At 43.2% G+C, this 27,426-nt stretch overlaps 1 protein-coding gene across 1 annotated transcript in view; it reads right to left on the bottom strand.

Annotated features, from left to right (window-relative positions):
* The window catches only part of LOC122927158 (venom factor-like), a 495,227-nt gene that overhangs the window by 401,250 nt on the left and 66,551 nt on the right, over nt 1-27,426 (bottom strand). The window lies entirely within an intron of this gene.

Raw genomic sequence — 27,426 nt, 5'->3', positions numbered from 1 at the left:
GGCCTTTTTTGCGTTCCGCATACGGAACCATTCATTTCAAAATGAAAGCAAACAAAAAACGGAATGTACTCCATATGCATTCTCTTTACGTATTTCCGTTTTTCCGTTGAAAGATAGAACATGTTCTATTATTGCCCGGAAATCACGTTCCATGGCTCCATTCAAGTCAATGGGTCCGCAAAAAAAAACAGAACACATACGGAAATGCATCCGTATGTCTTCCGTATCCGTTCCGTTTTTGCGGAACCATCTATTGAAAATGTTATGCCCAGACCGATTTTTTCTATGTAATTACTGTATATGCGAAAGGAAAAACGGAACCGATACGTAAACACAACTGAAACAAAAAAACGGAACAACGGATCAGTGAAAAACGGACCGCAAAATACTGAAATAGCCATACGGTAGTGTGAAAGAGGCCTAATTGTGCAAAGTTGAACTCAATTTTTATTTTTGTTATACTTTTCGAAATATCTATTATTTTGCTATTTAGAAGGTGTCTGCAGTGACTTGTGACATCTGTGCACAAGTGTGTCAGGGGCAGAGATAGGAAGAATATTAGTGAAAATAATAATTTTTTCCCATAATCCACAATTTTGCTGTCAACGGTGTAATCCATGAATTGTGTGATCTGCGTTTCAATACCTTGTGTGGTTGTCACAATTGTGAGTGACGTCTTTTAGAAAGGTATTTATTATTAAAAAAATATATATATATAAAAATAAAAAAAATAACAATGAAGATAATTAAAAATAAATATAAAAATAAAAATGATGATAAATAAAATAAAATAAAAAAATATAATAAAAATTTTATAAATAAAGAATTTTATTAAAATTTATTGATTCCCCTGGTACTCAAATTTTATCATTCCCCCTGTATTTTGGGTCCCGTTTTTTGTATCAAGGCCACCACTTTTAACATCATTTTTAACATCATTATTATTATTATCATTGTATCTATAATATTTATGATGATATTATTATTATTATGTGTTCTTGCATAGCAAGACCACATATTGTTATCTCACATATATATTATTATTATGTGTTCTTGCATAGCAAGACCACATATTGTTATCTCACATATATATTATTCTTATTCTTATTCTTATTATAGCCAAATTTGCCACCCTAACTCCTCCCACAGTTTTTACACTACATAGACAAAAATTTACCAAAACGTGCAGATTGTGCCCGATCGGATTGCTATTACTTTGTGGAGCGATCCCACCCCCGGGGCCCCCGTGGCGGGCCCCGGAAGCCCCCTTTTTTCCCATAGACTTTGACAGGGTAAATTTTCAAATCGCTCCCAGTCGCACAGATTTTAAACTAAAGTCACCAAACTTGGGTCACTTAGTCATGTAGTCAACCCGAAAACTTTGGGCACATTTCGGGGACCCCAAAAAGTGGGCGGGGCCACACAGAACCAATCAAAATCTCCCCATTGACTTTAATGAGACCTTCAAATTGCTACTTCTCCCACATTTTTAGGAGTACAAATTCCAAACTTTGCAGACTTGGTCGGCACCCACCCAAGTACCTTGCTTTTGCTTTGTTACCCGATCCCACCCTCCGGGCCCCTGGGAAAGGGCCCCCAAAATCCATGTTTTTCCCATTGACTTTGACAGGGACAATTTTCAAATCTCTCCCAGTCGCACAGATTTTAAACTAAAGTCACCAAACTTGGGTCACTTAGTCATGGGGTCAACCTGAAAATTTCTGTCACATTTTGGGGGACATTAAAAAGTGGGCGGAGCTACAAACCACCAATCAGATTTTCCCTATTGACTTCAATGAGAAACTTTTAAATTGCTGTCATTCTCACAGTATTTAAGCCAGAATACCCAAACTAGGCACCGTAGGTCATTGGGTGACTGGGGTCAAAAAAAATTAAAAAGTGGGCGGGGTCTACAACGGCCAATCAAATTTCAGCCATTTGTTTAAATGGGAAAAATTCAAACTGCCGCTGCTCTTAGACTGTTAATGGCAGGGTTCCCGAAACTTGGCACAGTTGGTCACTGGAGGACTGTGCCAATGTATATCTCATTTTGGGGATGCTAAAAAGTGGGCGGAGCCACAAACAACCAATCAGATTTTCCCTATTGACTTCTATAAGAAACCTTTAAACAGCTGTCATTCTCACAGCACCCAAACTCGGCAGGGTGGGTCAGTGTGAGACAAAGGTCAAAATTTATAAAAGTGGGCGGAGTCTACACTCCACCCAGTTACTCCGCCCACTCCAGTTGTAAGCTACTGGTGGAGGCAAGAACACATCACACAATTTCCCCAGAAATTGTACCTTTTCTAGTTCTTCTTATTCTTATTATAGCCAAATTTGCCACCCTAACTCCTCCCACAGTTTTTACACTACATAGACAAAAATTTACCAAAACGTGCAGATTGTACCCGATCGGATTGCTATTACTTTGTGGAGCGATCCCACCCCCGGGGCCCCCGTGGCGGGCCCCGGAAGCCCCCTTTTTTCCCATAGACTTTGACAGGGTAAATTTTCAAATCGCTCCCAGTCGCACAGATTTTAAACTAAAGTCACCAAACTTGGGTCACTTAGTCATGGAGTCAACCCGAAAACTTTGGGCACATTTCGGGGACCCCAAAAAGTGGGCGGGGCCACACAGAACCAATCAAAATCTCCCCATTGACTTTAATGAGACCTTCAAATTGCTACTTCTCCCACATTTTTAGGAGTACAAATTCCAAACTTTGCAGACTTGGTCGGCACCCACCCAAGTACCTTGCTTTTGCTTTGTTACCCGATCCCACCCTCCGGGCCCCTGGGACAGGGCCCCCAAAATCCACGTTTTTCCCATTGACTTTGACAGGGACAATTTTCAAATCTCTCCCAGTCGCACAGATTTTAAACTAAAGTCACCAAACTTGGGTCACTTAGTCATGGGGTCAACCTGAAAATTTCTGTCACATTTTGGGGGACATTAAAAAGTGGGCGGAGCTACAAACCACCAATCAGATTTTCCCTATTGACTTCAATGAGAAACTTTTAAATTGCTGTCATTCTCACAGTATTTAAGCCAGAATACCCAAACTAGGCACCGTAGGTCATTGGGTGACTGGGGTCAAAAAAAATTAAAAAGTGGGCGGGGTCTACAACGGCCAATCAAATTTCAGCCATTTGTTTAAATGGGAAAAATTCAAACTGCCGCTGCTCTTAGACTGTTAATGGCAGGGTTCCCGAAACTTGGCACAGTTGGTCACTGGAGGACTGTGCCAATGTATATCTCATTTTGGGGATGCTAAAAAGTGGGCGGAGCCACAAACAACCAATCAGATTTTCCCTATTGACTTCTATAAGAAACCTTTAAACAGCTGTCATTCTCACAGCACCCAAACTCGGCAGGGTGGGTCAGTGTGAGACAAAGGTCAAAATTTATAAAAGTGGGCGGAGTCTACACTCCACCCAGTTACTCCGCCCACTCCAGTTGTAAGCTACTGGTGGAGGCAAGAACACATCACACAATTTCCCCAGAAATTGTACCTTTTCTAGTTATTATTATTATTAATAATATGAATATTTCCCTAATTGCGAAGAAAATTCTTATTACTATATGGATACCCAGTTTGATTAGATTAGATTATATCGGATCATTCTGACAATGTCCTTTACATTCATGTGATTATTATATTGTCTATCACCCTCGCTGATTAATTATATAAGTCTATTTGTTTTTTATTTTATTTTATTTATTCATGTTTTTCCCTTTTAGTACTACTATATCTCATACTACTATATTTTTTAGACTTGAAAAAGGAGTACCCTCACTCCGAAACGCGTTGTCACCTGAATAATAGATACCTTTCTAAAAGACGTCACTCGCAATTGTGGTTTTGCGCCAAGAGGTATCATATTGTGTATGACCCCAGTACACAGCTTTTTACAGTACTCTACATCTCTCTAGTACTCTACATCACTGGCAACTCCAAGGACTGAGAAGATACCGGCAGCACAACCGACGCACGCACAACACCAGAAGGTGAGTATAACAATTGACACAGCATACTCTCTAAATCTGGTACCCATAACTTACTACCCTATGAGCGCCTTGTTTCCCGTTTCTTTTGCCAAATTTGTTGTGTGGTTGTCAGGCCTAGATAAATGGGGAAAAAAAAAAAATACAGAAAACAATTTTTCTCCCATAATCTATCCACATTTTTGCTGTCAACGGTGTAATCCGTGAATTGTGTGACCTGCGCTTCAATACCTTGTGTGGTTGTCAGGCCTAGATATCGGGAAAAAAAAATACAGAAAACAATTTTTCTCCCATAATCTATCCACATTTTTGCTGTCAACGGTGTAATCCGTCAATTGTGTGATCTGGCCTGATGCCAGTGCATCCGGAAAAAAAAAAATCCACTGTACCCAGCTATATGTCCAACTTAGCTGGGCGGCGCAGGACAACACTGTTTAAGTTGGACCAGTGCGAACAGTTGGTCGGTTGGATTGCTGAAGATAATGCTTCCAGTCGGTTAAGCACCAGCCTCTCTTTCACCAAGTCCAGTCTTTGTAGCCAAGAGTTTGGTCAACCGAATCCTCTCTCTGATCATCCTTCCTCACACCATGGACAGGCTTGCCAAATGAGTGATCCCAAACTCGGATATTCTGAGGAGCTCTTTCCAGCGCCACTATTACATTTGGCCCACGCCCCAAGCACGCTTGAAGAGGGACCTGAGATATTGTGCCCTGATTCCCAACCTCTTGAGCTTTCACAGTCTCAAGAAGATGACGGTGGTGAACGGCAATCATTTGTTCACAAGGTGGATGATGATGAGACACATTATTGGATCCCCCTATATTTACAATAGTACTTTAGTAACGATTTTTGTTTATCGATTATTTTATCTTATCTAGATTTATATCGATTATTTCTTCACTGATTATTTTGTATTCCATTATTTTGGATTCCATTATTTTGGATTCCATTATTTTGGATTCAATTTGCATCGACTTTCTTCACTCCTGATCATATTTTTTTCGATTATACTCCCAACAATCAATCCCTCACTACCTAGGTGACCACATCAGCACCACACCTTAGCCCCCCCCCCCATCAGACCACACCACCCATCCCCCACCACAACAACAATCAAACCAATTCAATATTTTAATAGTTTTTTAATTTTAATGACAAGAATAAAAATCAACATTTTTTACATAAAATCCTGTATAATATCAACCAATAAATATCCTTAAAAAAGCAGATACAGAGTGCCTGTCGACTTTTCTTACTTTTTTCAATTGCATACTTATCAGTGGGTAGGTGAATTCCCTATTACTCTTTCACAACCCTCTATTTTTCACCAAAAACTATAGTAGAGCTCCCCACATTTATAACCATGGACATCTGGCACTATATAGAAAACCAACGTCAAAGAGTAGAAACATTTACATTGGACAACCACATACACACAAATATCGAACAACAAAGAGAAAAATCTATGACAGAAACCTTTAGAGAACTAGAAACCTTACTAATAAAACAGCTCAGACAAAGATGGGAGATAAAATCCCTTAACCTTTATTTAGAACAAGACATCATACCGAAAGGTCTCCAACTATATAAATCACCAGCACAAGATCTTTGTAACGAGGAATTTACAAAAGAATGGGAAGTACTCTTAAAAACCCAATCAAAAGCCCTGATACAGCTTATAATCAAAAGGAGAATACAAATTTTAGAAGATATTACCACAAAAATTAATCACACAAAAGAAATCATAGATAAATTGCCACAAAATGAAGAATTCACTAACTGGCAACAAAGAATTTGCAAAAATCTAGGCACCATAGAACAGGATATCATCAATAAAAAAAAGTAGAAAAATCAAAAACCCCATGAAAACAATAACTCTCACATCTGAAACACCGCAACCCAACAAAACCTACAAAGCATCAACTGACAACCTGGAACACACACAATATAACATTCGTACAAATAACAAATACGAGACACTGACTAATCCCCATTTTTTAGACAGGACACCACCACACCACAGAATTCGCACAAGATCCACAAGACAATCATCACCCAATCTAAGACACAATCAGTACACACCACCCAATCACAGATACAATTTAAGATACAGAGAAACCAACCAAGATTGGCAAGATCACCACAACCAGAAACCAATACACATACGAAACACATATCAGGATCATCAGAAACAAAACACATACCCACAATACCAACCCCAGACACAAAATCAAAAAAGAAGACCATACGAAGAGGACAAGGGAAAAAAAGACAGAAGAAACTACAAAACCTAATCAATGAAGACACTAACACTGTTGTTAACCTAAGCTCTGCTACACTCACACCAACACAAATCAATTTGCTTAATAAAGGACTGAAATTTGTGCCCACAGCCAAATTAAACAAATTTGACACCTTTATTGGAATCGAAAAATTCATACGTAAACTATGCTTAAAGAAATATTTTATAAAAAACCCAATTCTAACATACGATAACTCACCCTCTTTATATCAACACACTCAGCTAAAACAAAAGTCTAAAAAATATCCCAGACAAGAAATAGGACAAGAGATCTCGACTTTCAGAAAGAGTGTAGAAACTGACCTGAGAAAATTAAAAGAAACAACAAAGCGGAAAAATAACCTCAACCCACAAGAAATCATGGCAATAAAACAACTCCAAAAGAAAGAAAACATTATCATTAGACCTGCAGACAAAGGAGGAGCTACAGTCATTGTAGACCTAGAAAAATATGATAACGAATGTAAAAAACAACTTTCAGACCAAACTACATATGAAAATTTAACTAAAGACCCAATCAACGAATTCAAAATCACATTAAAAGAATATGCCAAAAAAGGATTAGATAAAGGCCTTCTACATGAACAAGAATACACTTATATAACCACCACTCAGCAAAGATTACCCATATTCTACTGCATTCCAAAAATACACAAAAACCCAACCGACCCCCCAGGAAGACCTATAGTCTCAGGTATAGGATCCCTTACATCCAACTTATCCCAATACATCGACCAACTACTACAACCAATAGTTAAACAGACCCCATCTTACATCAAAGATACCACCCAAATCATCCAATTAATAGAAAACTTGAAATTTGAACCCCATTGGACCATTGGAACCCTTGATGTAAATTCATTATACACAATAATAGACCATAACCAAGGAATTGACGCTCTAAAGAAACAACTAGTACTCAATGGACAAATAAAAGAAACCCAAATTGAATATATAGTTGAAGGAGTCAGATACATATTATCCCATAATTATTTTGCATACGAATCAGACTATTATCTCCAAACAAGAGGTACCGCCATGGGTACTAGGTTCGCCCCCAGTTATGCCAATCTGTTTATGGCCCAGTGGGAATACCAATACATCATACCCAGACTGGGGGAGGACCTAGTACTCTGGCAGCGATACATAGACGATATCATATTCATATGGAACAAAACAGATAAGGACCTAGAACTATTTTTGGAACAGATAAATCAAAATGACAATAATCTAAAATTCACTTCCAATACCAGCAAAAAAGAAATAACCTTTTTGGACCTAACAATAAAAATCAAACCCAATCACTTAGAATGCTCTACATATCAAAAAGAAGAATCCAAAAACAATTACATATTATATTCAAGTTGCCACCTACCGAGATGGTTACTCAATATTCCAACTGGACAATTTAGACGTATAAAAAGAAATTGTACAACAAATACAACATTTGAAGAAGAGGCCCAGAAAATGAAAGACCAATTCCTAATTAAGAAATACCCACCACATCTTTTGGACACATCATTATCCAAAGTAAGAAACATGGAGAGAAAGGATTTCTTCGAACCACCCATCAGAGTAATAGATAAAAAAAAACAATCCAATTACCTAATAAGAATAATACTCCCATATAACACCCAACAAAAAAAAGTTGAAACTATCATCAAAAACCACTGGCATTACATCCTTAAAGACAAGATAATTGGCCCTATTTTAACAAACACCCCTCAGATTGCCTACACCAAAGCCCCCAATTTAGCATTAAAGGTGGCGCCAACCGTAAAAAATCATAAAAAACACAAAACAAAGATACTCCACACAATTGGTTCAATCTAAAAGGCTTCTACAGATGTGGACGATGCAATAATTGCAAAAACACCAAATTCCCTAAAAAGACTGTAGAAATTACTTCAAAAACAAACAAATTTTCGTATCAAATAAATAAATTCCTATCCTGTGACACACCGAATGTAATCTACATAATCGAATGTCCCTGCAATAAACAGTACATAGGAAGAACCAAAAGACCATTGAAAAAAAGGATATCAGAACATAGAAACAATATCAAAAACGGTTATGAAAAACACACATTATCAAATCATTACAAGATTCATCACAACAAAGATGCAAGCCAAATGAGATTTGCTGCCTTTGAAAAAGTTGAAATTAGTTGGAGAGGGGGCGACCACATATCTAAAATGTCAAGACAAGAATCTCGAAGAATCTACGATTTTGAAACTATAATACCTGACGGGCTAAATGCAGAACTGGAACTATTTGGGTTTCTATAAATCTTAGTATCACATCTGGGCGACCACCCACCTTGACAGACAGACGAGTGTCCGGATGTGTACCAGCACCTCGTCCGTTCCTTAATATGGGTATTCCGTCTTAGATCACAACATACAACCCGTCAAATCCACAGATTACTCATATACTCCCCTGATGATCTCATGGGACAAAACTACAAGGAGACTCGATTCCCAAGCCAAACATAACTTACTGGACCTTTACTAATCAGGAAAACAACTAAGACTTTACTAACCACGGAAAACTCTATTAATTATGGAAATTTTCACCCCTTCATATCTTAGAAAACCAATATGAACTAAAAATAACACTAATAAACAAAAAAAACAAAAAACGCACATACCCCCCCAAAAAAAAAATAAACGCACCGAAACCGCACATGCGTTTTATGTGTTAAACAAACACAATTACCTCTAAGAATCAAAAACATCATATTATATCAATGAAATATGAAACAGACCCAATAAAAATTGTCCAACATTGAGACCAAAGGAAAGAAAAGAAGAAAAAAAGAGAGAAAAGATATCCAGACCCAATCAAATAAGATAGACATAGACAATACAAAGTAAGGTCAAACAAAGACATGAAACACAAGATCTAGAGATTCTAGATGGAAAATAATCTTATTATCCATAATAACCACCAATATCTCGAATTTTAACACCCCAGGAAACAAACAAAAACATTGGATGCATAATAAGTAGTCAAAACAACACAATCAGACAAAAAACGCAATTACCCTAAAAAAACGCATCGAAACCGCACCTGCATTTTTCACATCATTCAATCTACAAACATACAAACACCCTATCTCTGGCAATAAAACCTGAAAAAAACCAAACACTATATCCCAAAAGATAATAGAGAGAAAGAAATATCTCTGAATAAGATCGATACAGATTCACAATTAAACGCAAGAGAAAAACCACAAATAAACTAAACCTCTCTCCCTAAAACATGACAATTGACATATATTAAACTTTAAACCCAACTCCAATTAGCAATATCCAGGCCGGGTCTTTGGTGGGACAATAAAGAGGTGGGTATAAAAAGTGGGCAGTCTAATGAATCCAATATGGCCACTGATGAAGAGGTAGAAACACCTCGAAACGCGTATGGCAACTTGGCATTTCTTTGCGACTACCCACCAAAACCCACGCCTTTGCTAAGAAGAACTTTAGAAGATCGCAATCATATAAGAAACCTTTTTGCGAATTATAATACAAAGAAAAGGTCACTTACTGAACGGCCAACAAACACATGACACATCGCGTGAGACGCCGACCTAGCACGAAAAGGCGCGCAACATACAGCGTGCACGGACAAACCATCAGAAAAAAGCGCATCAACTACCGCTTACCCAGACGCCGATCCAGCGAGATAAAGCGTGTGATACACAGTGTGCACCAGCTACAGCGCTACTAAACAGGTACCTAACTCAGTCCGACGGGTGAGTACAAATAATTGCTGTGTGGGACGCCACCAGCAACAAACTGTAAGCGAACATTACACTATCTACTCTTCGTTTGAACAGAAGACAATTCTATTTTTATTTTTATTCTTATTTTAAGTCACATTTATATTTTTATCCTAAACCTTTGGACATACCTAGGATATATCCTGGACATTATTGGATCCCCCTATATTTACAATAGTACTTTATTAACGATTTTTGTTTATCGATTATTTTATCTTATCTAGATTTATATTGATTATTTCTTCACTGATTATTTTGTATTCCATTATTTTGGATTCGATTATTTTGTATTCGATTATTTTGTACTCGATCAATTTGCATCGACTTTCTTCACTCCTGATCATATTTTTTTCGATTATACTCCCAACAATCAATCCCTCACTACCTAGGTGACCACATCAGCACCACACCTTAGCCCCCCCCCCCCCCCATCAGACCACACCACCCATCCCCCACCACAACAACAAACAAACCAATTCAATATTTTAATAGTTTTTTAATTTTAATGACAACAATAAAAATCAACATTTTTTACATAAAATCCTGTATAATATCAACCAATAAATATCCTTAAAAAAACAGATACAGAGTGCCTGTCGACTTTTCTTACTTTTTTCAGATGATGAGACACAGTTACCAATCACTGAGGTTGTAATTTGGTCAAGTCAGGAGGATGAGCAGAGTGAGGAAGTGGAAGAGGAGGTGGTTGACGATAAGGTCACTGACCCAACATGGGAAGGTGAAAAGCCGAGCGAGGACAGCAGTACAGAGGGGGAGGGATCCGCAGCACCAATACAGGCTGGAAGAGGCAATGGGGTTGCAAAAGGGAGAAGTCGGCCCACACCAAACAGGCCCGCAACAGTTATACCGAGCACCCCCATGAGTAAATCTACCTTGGCAAGGGGTAGGTGTTCCGAAGTATGGCGCTTCTTTGAGGAAAGTTCAGAGGACAAAAGTGGTAGTTTGCAACTTGTGCCATGCCAAAATGAGCCGGGGCGTGAACACTAGCAACCTCACCACCACCAGCATGATCCACCACTGGCATCCAATCTTTGTAAGAAATCTGTGGAGCTGTATTACGGTCACCTGCAGATTAATGCAGCCATCAATTTCAAGTTGGGTTTGTCAGCTCACCAGCAGGCCCTCACCTAAAATCTTTTACTGGTTCAGCTCACCTGCAGGTCCACAACTCAAATCTTTTTCAGGGTCAGCTCACATGCAGGCCCTCGCATAGAATTTTTTAGAGGGTCAGCTCAGCTGCAGGCCATCACATAAAATATTTTACAGGGTCAGCTCAGCTGCAGGCACTAGCATATAATGTTTAACAGGGTCAGCTCACCAGCAGGCCCGAACCTAAGATCTTTTACAGGGTCAGCTCACCCTCATGCCCACAAATCAAATCTTTTATAGGGTCAGCTCACCTGCAGGCCCACAAATCATGCTGCCTTGCTTTGAAGTAGTAGCCGTAGCCGTTTATCAGGCTCCCGCTCCGAAATCGAACAATGATTCCCCGTTACCGGTGGTCAACATGTTAGTGTCACAGCCAGATCTCTGAGGAGTTCTGATAGAGGTTCTTCAGTACCTCCTGCATGATGTTCTTTTGTTTTGCTTTCGCTTTGACATCTCTTCTCCCTCTCCCAGCTGTCATCTATTAGCAGTGATTGCCTCCCTATATATCTCCTCTCATACTGCTTCACTTTGCGGTTTATATTACTTCCTGGATTGGGTTCACTGCCTGAAGTTGCTGCTGCTGGTTCCTCAAGATAAGTCTATTTCTGTTTTCCTGTTGGCTTGATCCTAGGTGACCCTGACTCCCTCCGTATTGAGTGCAGGGAGCCGGTGGTCGTGTCCCCTCACTATTATAGGGTTTGCAGTTGTCATTCAGTCTAAGGTACGAGGACATGCGACTTTCTATCATTGAGATTTTTGCATGGGCTGAGTAGTGAGGGAGAGCTCTAGGGCATTAATAGGGCTCACCCCTTTTGTTCCTTAGTTTGGGATCAAGTCAGTCAGATCTTTATTTGTTACTTATTGTTTCCTGCAACACCATCCGTGACATTATAAACCGCCAAAAACCGTCTTAAGCATGGATCCGGTTTTAGCCTTGATGGACCGCATACGGGGTCTTTCACTGGAGGTCGCAGAGCTTCGTAAAACTGTATCTCAGTTTCAGGTGACCGGTTTTGCTTGCGTTCATGGAGTTTGTTCTGAGCCTAAGATCTCGCTTCCAGATACCTTCTCTGGGGGTAGTGAGAATTTAGTTTGTTTTAGAGAGGCTTGCAAACTCCATTTTCGCCTACTTCCCCATTCCTCTGGTAATGAGGAGCAGAGGGTGGGGATCATCATCTCACTGCTCAGGGATAACGCTCAGTCTTGGGCCTTTTCGCTGCCGGTGGGGGCACGGCCCCTCCGATCAGTAGATTAATTTTTTGTAGCCCTGGGTCAGATATATGATGATCCAGATCGTGTTGCTCTGGCTGAATCTAAATTGCGTCTTTTATGCCAGGGGAAACAATCCGCAGAGTTCTACTGTTCAGAATTTCGGAGATGGGCAGCTGATACTGGTTGGAATGATGCTGCATTCCGAAGTCAATTTTGCCATGGTCTTTCAGAGGGATTGAAGGATGCATTTGCCTTTCATGAGAGACCTACCTCCTTGGAGTCCGCGATGTCTCGGGCTGTTCGTATTGACAGGCGTCTTAGAGAGAGAGGAGAGATCACTCCTTCCTGTCATACTCACTCCAAGGACAGTGGGGCGGTCTCATTCAGTGCTCTCAATCCCCTCTGAGCAGGAGCCCATGCAGCTGGGTTTGCTTGCCTCTAACAACAGAGGATTCAGCTCTCAGAGGAGGGTTTGTTTCTGTTGTGGAGGTATAAATCATTTGGCAAATGTTTGTCCCTCTAGGAGATTCAGAGAGTTTTTTGAGAGTAATAAAGAAACAAAAAGAAAAAAGTCCTCTAAAAACGTTCCATCTGTTACTATTGGCAAGGTTGATGTGGAAATTGAAGGTTTTCCGTTTTCTTGTAGTTCCCGTTTTGTCCTACCTGCCAGGGTGGCGCTAGAGAGCAAAAACATTGTTTGTGAGATTTTTGTAGATAGTGGAGCAGCTGTCAATCTCATTGATAATTAATTTGCTATAACACATGGTTTCCAGGTATGCACTTTGGGAAAAGACATACCTGTTTTTGCTATTGATTCCGCTCCACTTTCTCAAAAATAATTAAAGGGCATAGTTCACAATATCCGTTTGACTGTGGGTGATGCTCATGTTGAGGATGTGTCATGTTTCGTCCTAGGCGGGTTACCTACTCCTCTAGTGTTGGGGCTACCCTGGCTCACTAAACATAACCCCACCATTGATTGGCAAGCGAGGCAAATAAATGGTTGGAGTGACTTTTTCAGAGAGAATTGCCTCTCGACGTCTCTTTCAGAGGTTTCTACTAAGACTGTACCATCTTTTCTTTCTGAATTTTTGGATGTGTTTTCTGAGAGTGGTGTTCAGGAGCTGCCCCCTCACCGGGAGTACGATTGCCCTTTTAATCTCATCCCAGGCGCCAAGCTGCCTAAATCTCGTTTATACAATCTTTCCCAACCTGAAAGGGTCGCTATGCATGCTTATATCTCTGAGAGCCTGAGAAAGGGACACATACGACCCTCGAAGTCACCTGTTGCCGCTGGTTTCTTTTATGTTAAGAAAAAAGATGGTTCTTTAAGACCATGTCTGGATTTCAGGGAGCTGAACAGTATCACAATTCGTGACCCTTATCCGCTTCCTCTGATCCCGGACCTGTTTAACCAGATTGTTGGGGCTAAAGTTTTTTCCAAGTTGGATTTAAGAGGGGCATACAACCTGGTCAGAGAAGGGGACGAATGGAAGACGGCCTTCAATACCCCTGAGGGCCATTTTGAGAATTTGGTTATGCCTTTTGGTTTGATGAATGCTCCAGCCGTCTTCCAACATTTTGTGAACAGCATTTTTTATCATTTAATGGGGAAATTTGTACTAGTGTATCTAGATGACATTTTGATTTTTTCTCCTGATTTCAAAACTCATAGGGACCACCTACGTCAGGTCTTGCTCATTCTGCGGGAGAATAAATTGTACGCTAAACTGGAGAAATGTGTGTTTGCGGTTCCGGAGATTCAATTTCTGGGTTTTCTTCTCTCCGCTTCTGGTTTTCGCATGGACCCCGAGAAGGTCCGCGCTGTGCTTGATTGGGAGCTTCCTGAGAATCAGAAGGCGCTGATGCGCTTTTTAGGTTTTGCCAATTATTACAGGAAGTTCATTTTGAATTATTCCTCTGTTGTTAAGCCACTGACTGATATGACTAGAAAGGGGTAGATTTTTCCTCCTGGTCGGTAGAGGCGCGTAAGGCCTTTTCTAGTATCAAAGAGAGTTTTGCTTCCGCTCCCATCTTGGTACAACCTGATATCTCTCTGCCCTTCATTGTTGAGGTGGACTCTTCTGAGGTGGGTATGGGTGCGGTCTTGTCTCAGGGTCCCTCTCCTGCCAAATGGCGACCGTGTGCCTTTTTCTCAAAGAAACTCTCCACCGCAGAGAGAAATTACTATGTGGGAGATAGGTAGTTGTTGGCCATCAAGTTAGCTTTTGAGGAATGGCGCCATTGGCTAGAGGGAGTCAGACACCCTATTACCGTGTTTACCGACCATAAGAATCTGGCCTACTTGGAGTCAGCCAAGCGTCTGAACCCGAGACAGGCCAGATGGTCTTTGTTCTTTTCAAGGTTTAATTTTGTTGTCACGTTCTGCCTTGGGGTTAAGAATGTGAAGGCGGATGCCCTGTCACGTTGTTTTCCGGGAGAGGGGAACTTTGAAGACCCGGGTCCCATTTTGGCTGAAGGGGTGGTTGTGTCAGCTCTTTATCCTGAATTGGAGGCAGAGGTTCAGGTAGCCCAGGCAGAGGCTCCTGATCTTTGTCCCCCTGGGAGGTTGTTTGTGCCTCTCGCTTTACGACACAAGGTTTTTAAGGGGCACCACGATACTGTCCTTGCTGGGCACCCGGGGGGTAGAGCCACAGTGGATCTCATTGCTCGGAGATTCTGGTGGCCGGCTCTTCGTAAGTCTGTTGAGGGTTTTGTGGCAGCCTGCGAGACCTGCGCTCGTGCCAAGGTTCATCATTCACGGCCATCAGGTCCTCTTCTTCCATTACCCATTCCTTCCCGTCCTTGGACACATCTGTCCATGGATTTCATTACGGACCTGCCTCGTTCTTTAGGGAAGACTGTGATTCTGGTGGTGGTGGACCGTTTTAGCAAAATGGCGCATATTATTCCTTTTCCTGGGTTGCCCAATGCTAAAACGTTGGTGCAGGCATTTATTGATCACATTGTCAAATTGCATGGTATTCCTTCAGACATAGTCTCTGATAGGGGCACGCAGTTTGTTTCCAGATTCTGGAAGGCCTTCTGTTCTCGCTTGGGGGTTCAGTTGTCATTCTCTTCTGCTTTCCACCCGCAGTCGAATGGCCAGACAGAGCGTGTCAATCAGAATCTGGAGACATATCTGCGCTGTTTTGTGGCGGAGAATCAGGAGGATTGGTGTTCTTTTCTCTCCCTTGTTGAGTTTGCTTTTAAATAACCGTCGTCAGGAGTCCTCTGATAAGTCACCATTTTTTGGTGCATATGGGTTTCATCCGCAGTTTGGGGCATTCTCTGGAGAGGGGGCTTCTGGTTTACCTGATGAGGAGAGATTCTCCTCGTCTTTGTCATCTATTTGGCAAAAAGATTCAGGATAATCTAAAGAGCATGAGTGAGCGATATAAGCGTGTGGCGGATAAGAGACGTGTGCCTGGTCCGGACCTGAATGTCGGTGATCTGGTGTGGTTGTCTACTAAGAATATCAAATTGAAGGTTCCCTCCTGGAAGTTCGGTCCTAAGTTTATCGGGCCTTACAAAATCTTGTCCGTCATCATTCCCGTTGCCTACCGTCTTGATCTTCCTCAGACTTGGAAGATCCATAATGTTTTTCACAAGTCCCTATTAAAACCTTATGTCCAACCCACTGTACCCTCCTCTTTGCCTCCTCCTCCGATTGTGGTTGATGGTAATCTTGAATTTCAGGTCTCTAGGATTGTGGACTCTCGTATTGTCCGCGGTTCTCTTCAGTACCTCTTTCATTGGGAGGGTTATGGTCCTGAAGAGAGGATGTGGGTTCCAGTGGCAGACATTAAGGCCACTCGTCTTCTCAGGGCATTCCATAGGTCTCATCCTGAGAAGGTGGGCTCTGAGTGTCCGGAGTCCACTCGTAGAGGAAGGGGTACTATCACAGCCAGATCTCTGAGAAGTTCTGATAGAGGTTCTTCAGTACCTCCTGCATGATGTTCTTTTGTTTTGCTTTCGCTTTGACATCTCTTCTCCCTCTCCCAGCTGTCATCTATTAGCAGTGATTGCCTCCCTATATATCTCCTCCCATACTGCTTCACTTTGCAGTTTATATTACTTCCTGGATTGGGTTCACTGCCTGAAGTTGCTACTGCTGGTTCCTCAAGATAAGTCTATTTCTGTTTTCCTGTTGGCTTGATCCTAGGTGACCCTGACTCCCTCCGTATTGAGTGCAGGGAGCCGGTGGTCATGTCCCCTCACTATTATAGCGTTTGCAGTTGTCATTCAGTCTAAGGTACGAGGACATGCAACTTTCTATCATTGAGATTTTTGCATGGGCTGAGTAGTGAGGGAGAGCTCTAGGGCATTAATAGGGCTCACCCCTTTTGTTCCTTAGTTTGGGATCAAGTCAGTCAGGTCTTTATTTGTTACTTATTGTTTCCTGCAACACCATCCGTGTCAGTTAGGCGCATAAAAGAACATCGAAAGTTGATAGGGAAGATATCCAAATGGATCGTGGACGTCAGGGGGACGTGCAATCAGGCAGAAGTTATCTAGAGTCAACAAAGCGGCAACAGGGCCTCTCCTGTATAATGTTTCCTCATCCAAAATACTGCACTGACATTCCCTGTAATTTTTTATTACTCATTCCAATAACAGGGCATCTTAAGAGTCCTGTATTGTTATTTATCGTCACTACCTCCCCGAGTCGGGAGTCGGTAATTGCTGCACGCCTCCTGCCTTCCTTCAATTTTTATGCTTTAATAACTTGACCCACATTTCCACCCAATCAGATTTCAGCCATTGACCTCCCTTGGATGTGGTATCCCTTTCTCAAGCTTCCTCTCCGGCATCGAACCCTGATTCCCCGTTACCCGTTATCACCATGGTAGGCGCAGAAGGTTAATAGGGCAAACATCCGAATGGATCGTTGCTGTCAAGGGGACGTGCAATCACCCAGAGGTTATCTAGAGTCACCTATGTGGCAGCAGGCCCTCGCCCCTAAGGTTTTAGATGATCAGATCAGCCCTCAAATGTTTTAGAGGGTCACCAGCAGGCCATCAATCATAATTTTTTAAGGGTGTGTATGATGCCCTCCTTTATGTGTAACATAGGGTGTTCTTTATAATTTTTGGCAGCCCTTTCACTTGCATAGTGCATAGCCTTTATGAGTGTAGGAGTCCCACTACCTGAACAATTGTACCACAATGTGAATGAGGCCCTCCTTCTTTTGATATACAGGCTGTTTCGGAGTGCCTCTTGCTTGTAATTTTATTGCAGCACTTGCACTTTATATACAATTCAATATTTTCCTGTAAAATAGATGTGCATATTTTTTTCAGTCTGTAAAAGTGGCGTACAACTCGGACAACATGGTTCCCAGCAGCGATCTGGGAGTCCAAGATGCATCCAGACATCGTCCCTATGGTGTTCCCAATCCATTTCAGTGGCGTTTCTGTCACTTTTTGACCTTTTCCAATGTACCAGGCACCCTCCCCTCTTCAAAGCAGGGGGTGCCATTGACTTCCATTTTACTCGGGTGCTCGGCCGAGCACACGAATATAGCAATGTGTTTGCGTCGAACACCTAAACACCCAAATACTTTGGTGCTCGATCATCACTAGTGAAGATCACATTCCTGGGACCCACCCCTATCTGCATAATTGTGCCCCCAAAGTAAAGAAGAGGAAAATGTAGTAGAGGGTAGATTGGACTATGGACAACATTTGTCTCTATTTCACTTTGAAGGGTTAGTTGCTGTTGTGTGCACTTCTACTGTTTTACGTGTATATTGTTGAATGTCATTTTATAAGCGTATGTAATGTATCCTGTTCAATTGCACTATTATTGTGCTATATTGTCACTGCACTGTGGAAAGAGTTAATACACAGCCAGGTAATACTGAGAGACTTTCTACCTACTGTATGCAAAGATTTGGAGGGAAAAATGGACAAACTGACCTTCTGGTTTGCTCTGTTTATGTCTGAAGACATTTTTATGTCTGAACAAACTGCTTAGTCATTCCTGTAGACCTCCCCCCTCCCCCACCACACACACACACACACACACACACACACACACTAGAAGGTTCTAATTTAGTTAGAAATTATATACAGTATAAAGAGAGCAGTCATAGCCCTTAGTCATCTGCAGATACAGACCAATGTTCAGTAGAGGAGACTGTCTGCAAATAGGGAACAGTGCTTACTAGGACATGAAAAGCAGAAGAAGCTGAAACTGGGGTTCTTTGCCACAGACCTTGGATCACCAGTTTTTGACCAGGAAGTCAGATGAGTGAGCCACAGACCCTGGACCACTAATCCTTTGGCCTGAGTACCCTTCGGATCGAGAGGGGGACAGCTAGCTCAGCGTTTCCTCAGCACAAAATCTTCTTCTGCCAGGATGGATACTGGGGAAGAAAGCTAATTTCCTTGCCTGCATTATTCTACATTTAGTTTCTCCAATAAAGAAGCACACTGGTTTACTTCAGACCCTGACTCTCTGGACTTATTTTACATAGGGGTTCAGCATTACCATTCCCTCTAGAGAGAAGCAACACGAGGTGACACCTCGATTGTGTAGGGGGGACACAGCATAGCATTGGGGCCACCCCATAGCCAGCCACAGCAATTTGGAGTCATGAACAGGGTACTGTCCATTGCCAGGAGCGCAAGTCATTGTGGAAACAGCAAGTGGCAACTACAAGAACACCCAAGCCTGCAACTGAGGTGAACTAGACACAGAAGAGTGTATGCAACCATAAGTGTTTCCTACACATGACCTCTGACGTCAAAAGGTGAGTCATTTTTTATAAAGTCTGCCCAGCCCGTTATCTATTTTCAGCCCCTTAACTAGTGATGGACGAACATTAGCCGGAACATTTCGCGTTCGCAATCAAATGTTTGTGAACTGCGCGTTTGCGGCGGGCTCTATTCGCTTTAATGGCAGGTGAACATGAAAAACCATCAGGTCATATTTGCAGCCACCAAATACTTACTAGAAGTGCACAAATAGTCCCACAACATGGACAGTGACATACCAGTGGGGGATCGATGGCAAAAATTCCCACCAAAAATATGTATTTTAATCAGGGGCCATTTTTATGCGTCTTAAAGGGAAACTCTCAAAATTGTGCCCTGCTGGAGCCTAGAAAAATTTTATTTTAGGCCACGGGAGTACAGGCCCCAAAAATTATGCATTCACCTGACATAAAAGAGCAAGTGATTATGTGGCTGGAGGTATATTAGACGATCAGTGGATAACAACTTTTCTGTAGGCCAGTACAGGCCCCAAAAATTATGCATTCACCTGACAGAAAAGAACTAGTGATTATGTGTCTGGTACATTAGGCAGTCACTGGAGTAGAGGCCCCAAAAATGAGACAGAAAAGGCCTTATATGCCGCTGTATATACATAAGACAAGGACCATTCTTTGTTCTCGGTGGTAGGGGATATGTGTTGGCTGGCATGAGGAAATTAAATTACACGTGGTCAACACAGGTGTTTAATTCCTCCGAGAACCATGCCTCATTCATTTTTAGAAATGTGAGGTAGTCCACACTGTCGTGAGCTAGGCGAGTGCGCTTATCGGTCACGATCCCCTTGCTGCACTGAACGTCCTTTCGGACAGGACACTCGACGAGGGGCAAGCCAAGACTTCCATGGCAAATTGTGCCATCTCTGGCCACAAGTCAAGCCTGCACACCCAGTAGTCAAAGGGTTCCTCGCTTTTCAGAGCGTCCACATCGGCCGTTAACCAGATGTAGTTGGACACCTGTCAGTCTAGGCGTTCCCTGAGGCTGGATCAGGAGGGCGGCTGTCGATGGGTTGGCTGCAAGAATGATCTCATATCCGACGTGAACAACACATCTTCAAACCGCCCTCTTTTTGCAGGCATGGTAGGATTGGTACCCGCACCTGTTTCACTGTGGGTTAAAATTCCTCCCGCCGGGAAATGCTGCATTTTTACAGCCCTCTGTGATGCTGGTAACATGGTAAAATATGCTTTTTATACGGGGGTACCTCTTCAAACACTGGAGCATGAAGGCCCCCATTTGCACTAAATTGAAAGCGGTGGAGTGCCCTGGCTCCTGCTCATTGCCCAGGAGAATGTCGTCATCGGTCTCCTCCCGCCCGCCACGGACAACACCAGGGATCCCTGAAAAGTTTAAAGGCTGCTGTTCTTGCTCCTCCTCCTCCTCCCCCCAGCCACTATCCTCCTCTGACTGCTCTTCAGACTCCTGCTGACTTGTCTCAGATGGAGTAGCCCCCCTTTGAATTCATTCAGCATAGCGACTTCTTCATCTTCCAGCTCCTGCTGCTCGAGGGCTTGATCAATGACACGAAAAATGAACACTCCAGAAAGAAGGCGTAAGGTACGATGTCACTGATGGCGCCCTGGCTGTGACTGACCAGTTTGGTGATCTCATCAAATGGCTGCAGAAGTCTGCATGTGTCGCGCATGAGCAGCTACTGGCGCAGTAAAAGAAAAAAAAACAAGCTCTCCAGAACCTGTCCTGCCGCAGATTTTGTACAGGTAGTCGTTAACGGCACATTTCTGCTGGAGTATCCTATCAAGCATGAAAACTTATTAATTATAGGGAGATAAAACCAGCCCCTACAGACAAACAACATGTACACCATACATAGAGGTACACTGATGGGATGGCGGGTACACAGAGGCGCCAATCCCGTCTAGATGTACTGTGTATGGTGGGCAAGACCACTGGTGGTAGGTCGGGTACGGCTATGTTGAGGAAGGTAAACTAGCCCTGTTGACTCCCTACTTGGCCTGGTCCGACCCTACTAGGTAATCCACGGGACGGGGTCCAAAAAAGCCCCGCAAGGGGTGGCCCCGACTGGAACTCTCGTCCTGTGTAAATGACCCTAACGAGGCCCTAGACACAGGGAGAGTGCAGGCAGTCCGAATGCTGACAGCCTGAGCCGTAGAAAAATAGACTATACACAATGTTAAACACAACCCTGCCACCAAACACCTGATTGAGGAGTAGAGTGACGGTGGTGCTAATACGTCCCGACGCGTTTCCTCCCAGGAAAACCCAGGATTCATCAGGGGACACTGCAGGCAGGTTGACTGAGTATATGCGTGGCAACGGTCGGCGTATGGCTCTGAGGGCCACCAGCAAGCTAAGATCCAGGGTGTTTGGTGGCGGGGTTGTGTTTAACATTGTGTATAGTCTATTTTTCTACGGCTCAGGCTGTCAGCATTCGGACTGCCTGCACTCTCCCTGTGTCTAGGGCCTCGTTAGGGTCATTTACACAGGACGAGAGTTCCAGTCGGGGCCACCCCTTGCGGGGCTTTTTTGGACCCCGTCCCGTGGATTACCTAGTAGGGTCGGACCAGGCCAAGTAGGGAGGCAACAGGGCTAGTTTACCTTCCTCAACATAGCCGTACCCGACCTACCACCAGTGGTCTTGCCCACCATTCACAGTACATCTAGACGGGATTGGCGCCTCTGTGTACCCGCCATCCCATCAGTGTACCTCTATGTATGGTGTACATGTTGTTTGTCTGTAGGGGCTGGTTTTATCTCCCTATAATTAATAAAGTTTCATGTTTTACTTAGTTCACTGCCCCTCTTAGTTTTTTTCTGATTGTCATTTGAGCAGTATTCAGGGAGGCACTATTGCCTGCCCCTGTCTGACCATCGCCATTTTTGTATCCTATCAAGCATATACAAAGTGGAGTTCCAGTGCGTCGGGCAGTCGGAAATCACAAGTCTGACAGGCAAGTAGTTTCGCCACTGAACGTCAGCAAGGTGAGCCATGGCCGTGTAAGATCTTCTAAAATTGCCAGAGATTTTGCTGGCCTGCCGCAAGACGTCCTCAACCCCAGGGTATTTGGCAACGAATCGCTGCACGACTACGTTCAGGACGTGTGCCATGCATTGCACATATGTAATTTTGACCTGTTTCAGCGCGCTCACCAGATTGGCACCATTGTCGCACACCACTTTACCAACAATCAAATTGAGCGGGGTTAGCCACTGATCGGCCTGTGACCGCAGAGCTGAAAGGAGTGCAGGACCGGTGTGGCTCTTGGCTTCCAGGCACAACAGCCACAGCACAGCATGGCAACGTCTCACCTGGCATGTCGAAAATGGTTCTGGGAAGCTTGGGGGTGCAGCGGAAGAGGCGATAGCAGTAGAAAAGGAGAAGTCAGCCGAGGAGGAGACAGAGGATGGAGTAGGAGGTGGAGAAGAAGAGGCAGGCCTGCATGCAATCCGTGGCGGTAACACCAAATCCACACGGTGCCGCGGGTTACATACTTGATGGCCGTCAGAAGGTTGATCCAGTGGGCAGTAAAAGTTATGTACCTTCCCTGCCCATGTTTGCTAGACCACGTGTCTGTGGTCAGATGTATCTTGGCACCGACACTGTGTGCCAGAGATATATTAATTTTCCGCTTAAAGTGGCCATATAGTTCAGGGATGCCCTTCTTGGAAAAACATTTCCTTCCGGGGACCTTCCATTGCAGTGTGCCAATGTCCACAAATTTTCTAAAGTCCTCAGAGTCCACCAGTTTATATGGCAGTAATTGGCGGGCTACCAGTTCTGACAAGCTATAGGTCAGCCGTTTGGCAAGAGGATTATCCGGCTTCATCATTTTTTTACGCTCAAACATTTGTGCCGTGGAAGCCTGCCTTGTGCCAGATGAACACGACGACGGCATGGAGAAAGGGGGAGTGGAGTACAAATGGGAGGAGAGAGGAGAAGGAGAAGAGGCAGGACGTGGAGCACCAGGAGTGTGGCTTTGTGGGTTCTGATGGCGTTGTTTCCACTGGGCTCGGTGATGGGAGGCCAGGTGCCTTCTTAAGGTGGTCATCCCTAGATGAGTGTTGGGCTTACCGTGACTTATGGCTGCGCATCGGTAAGGTTTCTGAATGGATGGTAATATAATTCCTCTGACTCAAGTGGAGTGGCTATGGTGGTGGTGGTGGTGGTGTCTTTAGGGGTGCACACAGCAGAGAGTGAGTAGGGTGCAGATACAGAGGATGAGGAGAGTAGAGAAGCGGAAGGCTGAGTGAGCCACTCAACCAACTCTGGTGCGCCCTTTGAAGTAATCGCACGCGCCTTCTCTAACTACCCACTTAGCCTCTTGCCTGGTGCACCTGCCCGACCCCTACCATCCTTGCGGAACGGCCTGCCTCTTCCTCTGCCTGTCATTTTCTAAATGACCCTCTGCCTAAGTCCATAGAGAAGAGCAGTATTTGTGGAAGAAGGTATATCGCAGCCCTAAATTAGTATTTGGTGGAAAATGGTACATAGCAATAGTACCCCTCAATCAGTATTTTGTGGAAGAAGGTATATGGCACCCCTCAATAAGTATTTGGCGGAAACAGGTATATAGCACCCCTCAATCAGTATTTGGCGGAAACAGGTATATGGCACCCCTCAATCAGTATTTGGCGGAAACAGGTATATGGCACCCCTCAATCAGTATTTTGTGGATGCAGGTGTATTGCACCCCTCAATCAGTTTTTGGTGGAAGAAGGTATGTAGCAATATCACCCCTCAATCAGTATTTAGTTGAAGAAAGTATATGGCACCCTTCAATCAGTTTTTGGCTGAAAAAGGTGTATTTCACCCCTCAATCAGTATTTGGCGGAAACAGGTATATAGCACCCTTCAATCAATATTTGGCTGAAACAGGTATATGGCACCCCTCAATCAGTATTTTGTGGAAGCGGGTGTATCTGTCACACCTTTACCTCGCCCTGTTTAGTCTGACTTTTCCCATCACTCCTTGCTTGGGATAGCTTCATTTGGTCTTGGAAGAGCTGGATTGTGGTTCGTGTTGAAGTCCTGTTTATCCATTATCCTCTGAAGTTAAGTGTACCGCTTGTTGTATTTTGTATCCCCCCCCTGGTTGTTTACTAGGCCTCAGTGAGACGCTAGTTCCTTGACCAGGGAAGGAACGGTGGTCTCTGCCCTGTCATTATCTTTAGGGCATCTGAGGGTTACCAGGGTTTTCTAGGTTCCTGCGTATGGGTATCTCTACCATCGAGAGGTGCCCATACGGATAGGAGTTAGGGACAGGAGCAGGGTTTTATAGGTGGTGACCCTTTTCCTTCCCTAGCGGTGAGGCCTAGTGTCTTTCCCCTTCCTTCTTGTTGTCTTTTGGTGTTCTTCCCTACTACATCCGTGACATTATGCAACTCCTATCAAGCTAAAAAAGCTACCATGCAAAAAGTTATTTTATAAACTTGAAAAATTGTATTGGGTAATCCACATATATATTACATAATTATCATAAAATACATATAGCAGCAGACATGTAAAAAACTGAAGTATGACAAATATACTCAGCTCAAGACTTGAGGGCCTAGTACAATTATAGATAGCAATGTAAACATATATTAGACTCAGTATATAACCATACATTAATATAATGCAATTCACTGCTCATGGTAAAGACTGGTGACAAAACATCTGCAAGGTCTAATACTTTGTTACTAGCAATAATCATCAAGGTTACTGACCCAATCTGGAGCGTGCCGCCCGACGAACATTTCGCTGTGCGCTTCCTCACGGGGCAATATATTTTTGTCATACTTCAGTTTTTTACATGTCTGCTGCTATATGTATTTTATGATAATTATGTAATATATATGTGGATTACCCAATAAAAATTTTCAAGTTTATAAAATAACTTTTTCCATGGTAGCTTTTTCAGCTTTATAGGAGTTGCATGTATGATTCCATGCAAGATAGAGCAGCAGGAAACGCTAGCATAATGCTTGGGTGTATAGGGAGAGGCATTACTAGTAGAAAGAGGGAGGCGCTCATGCCGCTCTACAGAGCACTAGTGAGACCTCATTTGGAGTATTGTGCGCAGTACTGGAGACCATATCTCCAGAAGGATATTGATACTTTGGAGAGAGTTCAGAGAAGAGCTACTAAACTAGTACATGGATTACAGGATAAAACTTACCAGGAAAGGTTAAAAGACCTTAATATGTATAGCTTGGAAGAAAGACGAGGCAGAGGGGATATGATAGAAACTTTTAAATACATAAAGGGAATCAACTCGGTAAAGGAGGAGAGCATATTTAAAAGAAGAAAAACTACCACAAGAGGACACAGTTTTAAATTAGAGGGGCAAAGGTTTAAAAGTAATATAAGGAAGTATTACTTTACTGAGAGAGTAGTGGTTGCATGGAATAGCCTTCCTGCAGAAGTGGTAGCTGCAAATACAGTGAAGGAGTTTAACCATGCATGGGATAGGCATAAGGCTATCCTTCATATAAGATAGGGCCAGGGACTATTCATAGGATTCAGATATATTGGGCAGACTAGATGGGCCAAATGGTTCTTATCTGCCGACACATTCTATGTTTCTATGTTTCTAAGATACTTATAGTATTTAACCTTTGGTGTTTTATCCGTGACATTATCCCAAGCCAATACCGCCATTTTTGTTCCGATCTGTGCGGCTATGGATACTATGTCTGCACTGGTCGAACAGCTGCAAAATCTGACTTTGGAGGTAGCCGACCTCCGCGCAACTGTCTTGCAGATTCAGAGTCCACAGGCTGCTGGTTACGGTGGTGGGTCCGACGGTGGCTCTCCCGGACAGGTTTTCCGGGGGTAGTGACAATTTCATATGGTTCAGGGAGTCATGTAAATTATACTTTAAGCTGCGTCCATACTCTTCTGGGGATGAGTGTCAACGTGTGGGTATGATTATTTCATTGCTTAAAGAGGACGCCCAATCTTGGGCTTTTTCTCTGCCGACCGGATCACCATCCCTCTGGTCGGTAGAGAAATTCTTTTGAGCCTTGGGTCTCATCTATGATGACCCGGATCAGATCTCTCAGGCCGAGACCAAGTTACGGAGTTTGCGGCAGGGAGAACGTTCGGCGGAGACCTATTGCTCTGAATTTAGGAGATGGGCTACTGATACTGAATGGAACGATCCTGCTCTCCGTAGCCAATTCTGTCAGGGTCTCTCTGAGAGACTGCAGGACGCGTTGGCTTTTCATGAAAATCCTGTGTCATTGGAGGCAGCTATGTCCCTTGCTGTACGTCTACAGTCGTGGCCAAAAGTTTTGAGAATTACATAAATATTGGAAATTGGAAAAGTTGCTGCTTAAGTTTTTATAATAGCAATTTGCATATACTCCTGAATGTTATGAAGAGTGATCGGATGAATTGCATAGTCCTTCTTTGCCATGAAAATTAACTTAATCCCCAAAAAACCTTTCCACTGCATTTCATTGCTGTCATTAAAGGACCTGCTGAGATCATTTCAGTAATCGTCTTGTTAACTCAGGTGAGAATGTTGACGAGCAAAAGGCTGGAGATCATTATGTCAGGCTGGGTTAAAATGGCAGACTTGACATGTTAAAAGGAGGGTGATGCTTGAAATCATTGTTCTTCCATTGTTAACCATGGTGACCTGCAAAGAAATGCGCGCAGCCATCATTGCGTTGCATAAAAATGGCTTCACAGGCAAGGATATTGTGGCTACTAAGATTGCACCTCAATCAACAATTTATAGGATCATCAAGAACTTCAAGGAAAGAGGTTCAATTCTTGTTAAGAAGGCTTCAGGGCGTTCAAGAAAGTCCAGCAAGTGCCAGGATCGTCTCCTAAAGAGGATTCAGCTGCGGCATCGGAGTGCCACCAGTGCAGAGCTTGCTCAGGAATGGCAGAAGGCAGGTGTGAGCGCATCTGCACACACAGTGAGGCGAAGACTTTTGGAAGATGCCTGGTGTCAAGAAGGGCAGCAAAGAAGCCACTTCTCTCCAAAAAAAACATCAGGGACAGATTGATCTTCTGCAGAAATTATGGTGAATGGACTGCTGAGGACTGGGGCAAAGTCATATTCTCCGATGAAGCCTCTTTCCGATTGTTTGGGGCATCTGGAAAAAGGCTTGTCCGGAGAAGAAAAGGTGAGCGCTACCATCAGTCCTGTGTCATGTGTGGGGTTGCTTCTCATCCAAGGGAGTGGGCTCACTCACAATT

The sequence above is a fragment of the Bufo gargarizans genome, chromosome 2 (assembly GCF_014858855.1).
Source record: "Bufo gargarizans isolate SCDJY-AF-19 chromosome 2, ASM1485885v1, whole genome shotgun sequence".
In the NCBI taxonomy this organism is placed as follows: Eukaryota; Metazoa; Chordata; class Amphibia; order Anura; family Bufonidae; genus Bufo; species Bufo gargarizans.
This window is presented reverse-complemented; position numbering and strand designations above follow the sequence as displayed.